The sequence below is a fragment of the Oncorhynchus nerka genome, linkage group LG26, assembly GCF_034236695.1.
Source record: "Oncorhynchus nerka isolate Pitt River linkage group LG26, Oner_Uvic_2.0, whole genome shotgun sequence".
In the NCBI taxonomy this organism is placed as follows: domain Eukaryota; kingdom Metazoa; phylum Chordata; class Actinopteri; order Salmoniformes; family Salmonidae; genus Oncorhynchus; species Oncorhynchus nerka.
The window spans coordinates 5,446,760-5,458,922 of record NC_088421.1 but is presented as its reverse complement, the minus strand read 5'-3'; the positions used below and the strand labels follow the sequence as shown (position 1 = coordinate 5,458,922).

The following is a 12,163-nucleotide window of genomic DNA, read 5'->3' as shown; positions in this document are numbered from 1 at the left end:
GTAGTAGTTATTATCATGCTGGGGTGGCCATTTGGGGGTGCAGTTTAAGCCTGACTGCATCTAATGTCAAGTGAAATTTAGTGCTCTTGCTGCCTCAGGCCTTGAGCTGGTGTTGTGCTCTCTGTATATATTAGAGCTACTATTTACAGTCTTATCACAGTTCATTCACACTACATACTGCACCCACACATCTGACACATGTAGCCTTGGACTTCAAGGTCAAACCGATCTTGGTGTGCGCGTGTTTGTTGTGTGTGTGTGTGTGTGTGTGTGTGTGTGTGTGTGTGTGTGTGTGTGTGTGTGTGTGTGTGTGTGTGTGTGTGTATCAACATGCATGCTTGCATTTTTGTGCTTGCGTGGTGGTGTGATTCTCAAGTGACACGGTTATAAATGTCATGTTGTCAGTTGGCCTACAGAGGAAGAGAAGGTATCACTGACTCGTTGACATCCTTCCTAAAACAAACAGGAACACACTGATATTAGAACCCAAGGAGAGCTACAAAATGTATGACAAAAATGCAAACTGGCCAGCATCCAACATTAGTTATGACGACATCGCCAGGGATACAGTGTCTGTCTCCCATAAAACATTTGTAGCATCGCCGGGTGCAACTCAACACCTATCTCTTGAGTTGTAAGTCGACAGATGCTCCTGAGGAATCTCCTCACCCCTCTACTCCATCTCCCCCACCTCCCTCCCTCCCTCTCGCTCACTCGCTCTCCCTCCCTCCACAAACTCACATTTCCTCACCTTCCTTTCGCTTATACCTACCTCTTCAAATCCCCACACCCTTCTACTCTCCCTCTCTTCCCTCTCCTCATATCGCTTTCCCCGTGTTCTCCCTCTTTCCTCATATCTCCCCTTCACAACCTCATATTCTCCCAAAGCCTGTCTCTCTGGTCCCAAGGCACCTGCTGAAGGGATTACACACCTCCCTGTGCCAAGTCCAGTACAGACCAGCTCTGATACTCTCAGCGTCCCAAATGGCACCTTATTCCCTCCGTAGTGCACTACTTTTGGCCAGAGCCCTTAGGACCCTGGTCAAAAGGAGTATATTGCATATAGGACTAGGGTAGCATTTGGGACGTATACTCCGTGTGAATAACCCACCCCATCGTCTATGTTGAGGTTCAGCTTTTCTATTGCGGCCACCGTCATCTCAAAGGGCTTTCAAGACTTATTGAAATGATTTAGTTCAGATTTGTTGGCACGATTCACATTGGTTGTCCATACTGGTGTGACGAACGGGGTCTGTTAGCCTACTAAGCTAAAGCCTAACTTGAGGAGCTGACACAAGTCTTCAGGTCTAAGAAAAGGTTGGGCTACTAATCAAAAGGTTGGGCTCCTGACTGGCCCATCATTCTTCCTGTCTCTTTCCTCTGTATCTTCTGCACACTACTTCTCTCCTAGCCTCCTGACTGGCCCATCATTCTTCCTGTCTCTTTCCTCTGTATCTTCTGCACACTACTTCTCTCCTAGCCTCCTGACTGGCCCATCATTCTTCCTGTCTCTTTCCTCTGTATCTTCTGCACACTACTTCTCTCCTAGCCTCCTGACTGGCCCATCATTCTTCCTGTCTCTTTCCTCTGTATCTTCTGCACACTACTTCTCTCCTAGCCTCCTGACTGGCCCATCATTCTTCCTGTCTCTTTCCTCTGTATCTTCTGCACACTACTTCTCTCCTAGCCTCCTGACTGGCCCATCATTCTTCCTGTCTCTTTCCTCTGTATCTTCTGCACACTACTTCTCTCCTAGCCTCCTGACTGGCCCATCATTATTCCTGTCTCTTTCCTCTGTATCTTCTGCACATTACTTCTCTCCTAGCCTCCTGACTGGCCCATCATTCTTCCTGTCTCTTTCCTCTGTATCTTCTGCACACTACTTCTCTCCTAGCCTCCTGACTGGCCCATCATTCTTCCTGTCTCTTTCCTCTGTATCTTCTGCACATTACTTCTCTCCTAGCCTCCTGACTGGCCCATCATTCTTCCTGTCTCTTTCCTCTGTATCTTCTGCACACTACTTATCTCCTAGCCTCCTGACTGGCCCATCATTCTTCCTGTCTCTTTCCTCTGTATCTTCTGCACACTACTTCTCTGCTAGCCTCCTGACTGGCCCATCATTCTTACTCTCTCTGTGTGTCTCTTGGTATTCCTCAGCCCTGCAGCATTCTGTCTTTTCTTGCATCAGAAGATGCTCGCGGCGCGAAATAGCGTTACATCATTGCAACGGAACGGCTGATCATGCGGAGTGAGAGAAGAATCCCAGCCGTCTTAATGTTTCAAATGCAGACTCCTATTTGATAAGGCTAAGGGAGGATCCCTGCAGATGGACGACCCAGTAGCTCCTTTATTAAATAACTAATTAATTTCTGTCCCATGGGCGTCCAGCTCTCATTCTCCTCTCATTCCCTCTGTCAGGACCCATGGATGTCCTTGTCCATCTTGTTCTCTCTCTCTCTCTCTCTCTCTCTCTCTCTCTCTCTCTCTCTCTCTCTCTCTCTCTCTCTGGACAGTATATCTCATTCCATTGCCTCTCCATTTCCTACCCTTGGTCTTTCTCTCGCTCTTTACGCCTTTCATGTTCCCTTTATCCATTGTTCCCTTGTTCCCTTCATCCCTGTCAGTGTCATTTTTCGCTCTGCGTCTCCCTTGGAGAAAATGCTGAAACAGAGATATCTAATAGTTGAAGGGAGGACGATGATTCTCTGTAATAGGTCTGTCATGTGATGTCCCACAGCAGGCCAGACAGCCGGTAACAGTCATGCCCCTACATACCCACACCTAATGCCAGGTGGCAAGGCTCAGCACAGCACAGCTAAACAAGTAAACAATGCATTGTTTTCAGTGGTTTGCTGAAACAGACTTCACCAGTATTTCACTGGATACTGATGATACAGTAAATAAACCAGGTGGCAAGAAAGAGCTAGTACTCCAAAATGTACATAAAAGAAAACGTGTTTATTTAAACTGTGGTTGTTTTAAGCCTTCATAATCGTCCAACTTTTCATCCAGACCCACACTGTTCTGCAAAGATGACATTTGGAGATCCCATTACCTCTCATCTCACCCTGGACCAGCCGCACAGCCCTGACTTCTGCTTCTTCAAAAGCTGTCAGTTTCAAAGGGAATGAGATTTTGTCGGTTTTAGCTGAGCTTTTTTTTTTAGGACTTTTTTCAAATCTTCCCTCCGTCCCCGTCCCCTCTCTTTCTCTCCCTGGAATTCGGCTTCCTCTATAACGTATTCAGTTTTATTCTGTAAGTGTGTCTTAAAGAGAAGGCCTTGGAACGATAGTCACCCACCAGAAATGTAAAAACTAAATATGTGGTTTGGAAAAAGTGTGTTTCATATTACAACTTTGTTTAAGAGTAGGCCAAGTGTGAACATGTCAGTGTGTTCAACAAACTGGCCGAGACAGACTGCAATCAAACACTCAAAGACCTTTACTGGAAATGACTTACAACTGAACTCATTACAGTTTGAAATCAAATCACATTTTATTTGTCACATGCTTGGTAAACAACAGGTGTAGACTAACAGTGAACTGCTTACTTTATGGGCCCTTCCCAACAATACAGAGGGAAAAAAAGAGAAATATAAAATATAAAATAAAAACACGAGCCATATTCTAAAATGTACTAAATCATGTTTCCCCCTCAATCAATCTACACGAAATACCCCATAATGAAAAAGCTAAAAACAGATTTAAAAAAAAAATATGTGCACATTTGTTAAACATAAAAACCTGAAATACCAGCTCTTGACCTGTTCCACGACAGCCCGTCGATGTGCATTGTGTGCTTTGTTGGGGATAAACAAACAAAAACACGCACTCCTTTAAACGAACCAACAAGGAACTTTTGATTTCCTCATTGACATTGCTAGTCAGAACACATTTTATTGAAACATCCATTTTCAAGTCAACCTCAACAAAAACCTTTCAAATGAACAGAAATGTAAATAAAAAGTCATTTTGAATCAAAGAAGCAGATAATTCCATCACCTTCCATAAAATCCCTTACAAAACCACGAAGTGTCAAAATGTGTTATATTATTTTGCTCAAAAGGTTTTTGATGGTGTCTGGTGCCATTCCTGTTTATGACAGCTAGGGCATTGGGGTAGAGGTTGAGATTTGGAAGAGAACAGTCATTTCACCCTCCACCCTCCAGGCCCTGACACCTTGGGGTGAAACCCCCCCGGTCAACACTGATTTCCATACAACCTGTTTATGTATCTCACCACCCTTCGGCCCGCCTTTCTGCTTCCCGCTTCCCCCTAGCACCACCCCTCCACCCAGGGAAAGTCAGTGACCAGAAACCGTCCGGTCATTTCCTTGAGGTCCCCACACCAACCCATTTTGTCTTTCCAGACCCTTCAATATTAGCCCCCTCCCAAAATGTATCACCGACCCACTGAGCTAAAGATGGACCAGCCTATCTGTTATTTTCCCGAGCTTCACCACTGAGCACCACTGTCATCCCTCCCCGAGAGAGACCCAGACAACAAACAAGCACACTGTGGGGTTAAGTCAATCCTCTTGGTGGCTCTTGGCTGCATGGCCCTGAAAGGCAGAGAGAGGAGGATGATACATTTAGTCTAAGGAAGGTTGGAGAGCACACAAGTTTAGTGGAAGAAATGACGAAAGGGGCTCCTTAAAAGGAGGGTACTGTATATACCTCTTCGTGCAGTGAACGGAAGGCGGAAGGGATGCTATCTTGAAGGGAAAGAGAGGAGAGAAAGAGTTAAAAAAGATTAAAGTGCTTGAGCGCATTAGAATTGGACGGGGGAATAACATTCCCATGAGTGGTACCAGAGGGAATAAGGGACAGAGGGAGAAATTATAGAGTGGTAAAATGATAGTGGTAAATTGTAGAGAAGTACAGATGGGGAGGTGTTCCACATCAAAGTCATTGATTGGAAATATGTCACGATGACTCGACATCTAATCAAACTGCGTGATTAACCTGGTTTGAGAAATGCATGTCATTCCAGAAACAAAACTTTATCCGTTTTCTTTATTTTTTTAAAAAGTACAGCTTCTGCTCCATAAACGGTCCCAATGAGGTAAAGGTAAGAAGTTTTAATATTGCACTATTGTAAAGTGGCTGTTCCACTGGATGTCTTAAGGTGAACGCACCAATTTGTAAGTCGCTCTGGATAAGAGCGTCTGCTAAATGACTTAAATGTAAATGTAAATGTAATAGCAACAGTCACTGAGGTCCCCTACAGAGCAGAGAATCCCTCCTCATCACACCATGTCCCAGTACATTTATACATGGGAGCTCAGTGGCCCACACCACCACCACCATTACCCCCCCCCCCACCCTATCCAGTAGTAAACCTGTTTATTGCTCTCTTTATGTACAGTACAGTTGCACCGCAGCCCACATCACAGTCCCTATCTCTAGCCTTCAAAACCCACCTTTCCAAAGGTCAACGACTAAACACACATGCATGCTTGCGCACACGCACACACTGTACACACACACAATCTCCCCCATCCCCCCCACCCAAACACACACACTTCAATAATATCACAGACATGGAAACAGCTGATGTGTGCAGTCCACTGGTACAGCCATAATCAGTAATACATATCTATATACGACAGGCTTTGGAGATTCCTGACGGGGTGCTGCTTGCGGCAGAGTGACCCAAGCTTCTATGTTTTGTGGTTAATTGATGCCGAGACCCCGTTTGGATTCTCTCCCCACAAATGAATATAGGCTGTGTCCCAAATGACACTCTGTTCCCTATATAGTGCACTACTTTTGACCACACCTACACTGTACACATATAAGATCTTAATTTGATCACTCTTTTGTTGCTGAGAATTCACATTTAAACACGTTATGTCAACAGTATTGCACTTTTCATGTAGTCTCATTTTTACCAGCAGTATACAGGAAATAGGGTGCCATTTCTTGGACAAACTCATATGAGCATTGCGCATAAGGTAGCCCACGGATATCAGATTTCAGTTACAGTTATGATCATGGACGTAAAAATAAGTCATGATTGTTCAGGATTTACCTTCAGTTTGGCTTTGCCTTGTGTCTGCTAAATATAGATTCATTAGGGACAGACAAAGAAAGGAATAAGATAACGAAGGTGGATATAAAGGGACGCATTAAGGAAGTTGGCTAATGGTTTTAATCCCCCATGAGAAAGAATGGTAGATGAGAGAGACTTTGAGATAGTGATGGGCGTAAATTAGAAATTACAATTAGAAAACAAAACTGCAAAATACCCTAAAGACCAATGTATCAAAATAAAATATAAGATACCTTTGTAAAGTATTGTATTTTATTGAAATACATGTCTTTTGTATTAAAAAAATACAGATATACATTTTCAACTAACCGGACAAACAGAAACAACATTCTCAGTAATGGTTACAGAAACTTCTTACTTGCTATGACTGTAATATGTTGTTGTTTATCTACCTTACTTAAATGCACTGTCACTCTGGATAAGAGTGTCTGCTAAATTACCAAAAATGTATGTATGAAAATTAACAACTGCAAAGCACCCTGGTTATTGTAATTGGCCTTGTTTCGGAGTGGTGCTCATTAGAATAATACTCAGCGTGCCTTGCAATTGTTCATTTTTACATATACTGTACATTTACATTAAGTTAATTTAGCAGATAGTCTTATCACTCCATAGTGCCATCAGACTTTTGATAACAATGTAGGGTGAAAGAGGGCCACAAAATATTTTAACTTCTATAAAGAAATGGTATAGAAAAGTATTTTGTCATTTGAAAATTACAGCTTTTGAAAATATATTGTTACAAAGTACATTGGACTGTAGTTCGGCCCAGTGTAATACAACGTACAAAATACTCAGAAGTAGTTCAAATACGTATTTCAAATACATGTAACAGAACTACTACCTATCTCTGCTTTGAGAATGGTTAAGTGTGAGAGACAGGGGACGTTGGCGGACGGAGGGCTTAGGAGATGAAGAGAGTGACAGAGAGAGAGAGAAGAGGAAAGAGACAGAGATATAACACAGAAAGAGAGAGAGTTTGTGAGAAAGAATGACATCAAAGGAGGATTTAAGGACAGAGCCCCCTGAGCTGGAGAAAATAAGGTAAGAAAATCAGATGGGTGGAGGGAAGGCAAGAAAGAGCTAGAGCAAAGAAAGAGGTGTCAGGTGGAATGGGTGCTGGAGACTGAGCAGGTGATTATTAATAGCAGGGGTTTGATTAGTTAAGTGTGGCTTAAAGGAAGCGATAGGGTTTCCATCTTTCCCTCCTAAAATAGGAGGAGGGGAGGAGTATAAAAAAGAAAGGAGTGGACCCTCGTCTCTTTATCAGACCTCCACCCTACCTCTCTGGCCCATTTCTCCATCTCCTCCGTACTACTCCTCACCTTAACTCAGGTAAGGCTGCGTGCTTTGGTCAACAACCAGGATTGGGGTCAATTCCATTTTAATTCAGCCAAATCAGGAAGTAAACATTGGGATTTCAGTTTACTTCCTGTATTGACTGAATTGAAATGGAATTGACCCCAACCCTAGTAATAACATAGAAGAGGTTTCATAAATTGGTCACCACAGTAGAGAATATCTATAATTCAATTTTAGGCAGTTTTGCAGTACACTTACTAACAACTACTTTGGGGGAAAATGACAAATTCTACGCAAAGTTGTGAGGGTAAGCTCTTGTTTAAGTATGTAGGTAGTTACGTGTTGGTAAATAGCATGAGTAGGTGCAATTTGTGGTATTAGTTGTATAATGGGAATGGCTACTGTTTAAAGAATATGAACCAAACGACCAAACCTTTCAATAATGATGAAGAGGACATTAACTAAGTATGGTGCAAATTGCTGACACTGGGAAATTGTATTTATGAATTAATTTTTTTAACTAAGTCGCCTCTCGGGACCATAACCTTCCCTCATTATCATTCTGTATGTGATTACGTTGAGTCGTTGAGTTTGATTAGTGCATTTGCATGATACTCATATCTCTATGTTAATGCATATTCATGGAGTCGGTGAACTGTTTTAGTGGCTATAGCCCTTGTTAATTAAACAAAGACAAAATAACAACTCAATAGGGCTCTGGTCAAAAGTAGTGCACTATATAGGGAATAGGGTGCCATTAGGGACATATTTAATGTGTTGGTTGTGTGTCATAATGAAATATGTACGACTTCAAGACTTCAGATGTTGATTTAAATGCTAATGGGTAGCTTAAGCGACTTACACATTTCTATTCTATTTTACACATTTCTATTTATACTATGAGGTACAGTTGAAGTCCGAGGTTTACATACACTTAGGTTGGAGTCATTAAAGCTCGTTTTTCAACAACTCCACAAATTTCTTGTTAGCAAACTATAGTTTTGGCAAGTCGGTTAGGACATCTACTTTGTGCATGACACAGACATTTTCCCAACAATTGTTTACAGACAGATTATTTCACTTATAATTCACTATATCACAATTCCAGTGGGTCAGAAGTTTACAAACACTAAGTTGACTGTGCCTTTAAACAGCTTGGAAAATTCCAGAAAATTATGTCATGGCTTTAGAGGTTTCTGATAAGCTAATTGACATTATTTGAGTCAATTGGAGGTGTACCTGTGAATGTTTTCAAGGCCTACCTTCAAACTCAGTGCTTTACATCATGGTAAAATCTAAATAAATCAGCCAAGACCTCAGAAAAAAAATGGCAGACCTCCACAAGTCTGGTTCATCCTTGGGATCAATTTCCAAACGACTGTAGGTACCACGTTCATCTGTACAAACAATAGTACGCAAGTACAAACACCATGGGACCACGGAGCCGTCATACAACTCAGGAAGGAGACGCGTTCTGTTTCCTAAAGATTAACGTAATTTGGTGCAAAAAGTGCACTCCCAAAACAACAGCAAAGGACCTTGTGAAGATGCTGGAGGAAACAGGTACAAAAGTATCTATATCCACAGTAAAACGAGTCGTATATTGACATAACCTGAAAGGCCGCTCAGCAGGGAAGAAGCCTCTGGTCTAATGAAACAAAACTGTTTGGCCATAACAACCATCATTATGTTTGGAGGAAAAAGGGGGAGGCTTGCAAGCCGAAGAACACCATCCCAACCGTGAAGCACGGGGGTGGCAGCATCATGTTGTGGGGGTGCTTTGCTGCAGGTGCACTTCACAATATAGATGGCATCATGAGGTAAGAAAATTATGTGGATATATTGAAGCAACATCTCAAGACATCAGTCAGGAAGTTTAAACTTGGTCGCAAATGGGTCTTCCAAATGGACAATGACCTCAAGCATACTTCCAAAGTTCTGGCAAAATGGCTTAAGGAAAACAAAGTCAAGGTACTGGAGTGGCCATCACAAAGCCCTGACCTCAAGCCAATAGAACATTTGTGGGCATAACTGAAAACGCGTGTGCGTCAAGGAGGCCTACAAACCTGACTCAGTTACAACAGTCCTGTCAGGAGGAATGGGCCAAAATTCACCCAACGTATTTTGCGAAGCGTGTGGAAGGGTAGCCGAAATGTTTGACCCAAGTTAAACAATTTAAAGGCAATGCTACCAAATACTAATTGAGTGCATGTAAACTTCTGACCCACTGGGAATGTGATGAAAGAAATAAAAGCGGAAATAAATCATTCTCTCTACTATTATTTTGACATTTCACATTCTTAAAATAAAGTGATGATCCTAACTGACTTTAGACTTTTTACTAGGATTAAAAGTCAGGATTTGTGAAAAACTGTGTTTCAATGTAGTTGGCTAAGGTGTATGTAAACTTCTGATTTCAACTGTATATGTGTCCCGACACACAATATTGCAAAATATTATCTCACCAACAGCACACAGACGTACATATATGCATGTACAATAACACACACAAACCCATCCCCACCTCATGGGCAGCACGCACACACACACACACACACACACACACACACACACACACACACACACACACACACACACACACACACACACACACACACACACACACACACACACACACACACACACACCCCATGTGCACACCTAACCTATAACAAGCACAAAGATCAAATCTAAGTTCACACACGTCACAGACATATTAGCAAAGCCACACATTCATAGACACTCTCACTCACACACTGACACTACAAACGACCGAGTACAAACTTACACACGTTATAGTAAACTGAGATCGAGGGGGCTTAACTTAAGGGGCTCGGGTTTCTTGAGACGCAAGTGCATTCTCCCTTGATCCCCAGAACCCTTCTTCCAAACGGACACACACACACACACCATGCAGCTGTTGTACTGAAGGCTAGGAGTCGGTCCATTCTCCTGAGGCGCGGTTGGATTTCCCTCACCTCTGGGTGAGAAGAAGGGCACAGCCGGCTCTCACGCAGGAAAAAAGGAGGGTTTCATATTTCTACTTTTCATTGGAGCCAAAGGGTTAGCCAAATGGAGGAGTGTTAGAAAGGGGTTGGGTGGAAGAAAGCACTATATCTCACTAAGATGAGGATGACTGTTGAGGCATTCGCATAGGACAAACTGTGGAAAGAGGCTAACTACTAAATAGGGTCTTGTAGGATCCTATAGAGAGCAATAGTAATGGCATCTTTTTGTAGGCACTAACTCCCCCATGGCTCATTGGCCAAAGCCTATGGGGAAATTAATGGGGTGTTTGGAGGGGTTTTGGATAAACTGCTAATTTAAAGTCTGAGGAGAATTTGTACTTTTTGTTCCATGAGATAATCTTCATCAGCTAATATCACTTTTTGTGAATTTTGAAGCATTTATGTAATCAAAACAAACATAAACCACATAAGCCTTATGGGAAAACCTGTGACCATGGTAACACATGCGAAATTATGATCTCATGGGAAATAAATGTGACAACGTGGGGATGGCATATTTCAACATGTGATACCATGAAACTACACGTGACAACACTTGAGCACGTGAAAACACAGGTGTCGGATGTCATTGAAAATATTTGACTTTAAACGGCATAATTGACATGCATTCAGTTTAAACAGTCATGGCCCCCTCCAAGTTTAGTCTAGTTCACAGGACATCACCGACAACCTTTTAAGAACCTTGTGTCATGGTCCTCTGGATTACTTGGGACTAAAACCTCAGTTGTGATTTTAACTCACAACTTCTTTGTTGGTAGGTACCTGATGTTCCTCCAGCGCCACCGGGCCTGTGGACATAAAAGAGATTGGTCATACATACTGTATATTGCCAAGAATACATGTTTGCAAAAGTATACATACAACAACTTCAAGGTGTTATTTCTATACAATGACAGTATGCTGCTGTATTCGGTTTTCAATTAGTGTGACCACAGTATAACCTCTTCATTGATAGCCATCTGAAATGTCCAGCTACACCACCAGGTCTGTGAGCATAAAAGAGATAGGGCTACAGACTTATTGGCAATAATACATTCCTGCACTTTACTAAAACCTGCCCAGAATCAAGTCAATAATTGCCCAATTATCACCACCAATGTTGCATTAACCTAAAGCTAGCAGTGCTAGACATAGAGTATACATAAATATTTGGGGGATTTAAACGTTCAACCGCTTGGTTGAGTGCATCAAAGTTTCTGCAGTGCCACCGGGTTCATACTTATTGCTTGGAACGTGTTAAGACATACAATAAAATAAGGCTATGGTTAGTGTACAGTGTTGTTCCCTTGGTTACAAAACAAAGTGTCAGTGCTCAACATTAACATGTGTTGACAATACAACAGAACAGATTAACCGGAACAGCATTTACTTTCACAGGTGGCCAAAAATAACTGAAAGCCATGCCTCCAGTATTCTGTATTCTGTATTCTGATCTCACATGCTGGATCATAGCTCAATAACCCAACACGTGTTCTGTCCACTATTTAGCCAGCTATGGGTTGCTTTTAACCCAGCATTTTTTGGAGTGCAGTAGCGATTGCACCTAGAAAGAATTACCATTATACTAGATTATCCACACAAGATATTGACCAGTACCCAGGGCCATATTAAGAAATCATTGGCCCTGGTGCCACAAACTGTATATTTGGTGTGCTTGGTTGACAAAAAAGTTGGCCTTTCTGACTGTAGGCAACAAGTAACTGTCAAAATAAAAGAAACACTTGAGTAAACGAGGGATTCAAATGATATGTTATGGTCTGGTGTGCATTTTACTGGCAT

General features: G+C 42.2%; 1 protein-coding gene across 2 annotated transcripts in view; it reads left to right on the top strand.

The window, feature by feature from the left end:
• Nucleotides 1–12,163, top strand: part of LOC115110856 (parvalbumin-7-like) — a 46,774-nt gene that overhangs the window by 25,661 nt on the left and 8,950 nt on the right. The window contains exon 1 of one of the 2 annotated variants that reach the window (XM_065010024.1): nucleotides 7,281–7,388. The exons of the other annotated variant lie outside the window; for it this stretch is intronic. The gene's annotated coding sequence lies outside the window, so the exon portion shown is untranslated. Of the gene's footprint in view, nucleotides 1–7,280; nucleotides 7,389–12,163 lie in introns of those variants that run through there. 2 annotated transcript variants of the gene reach the window in all.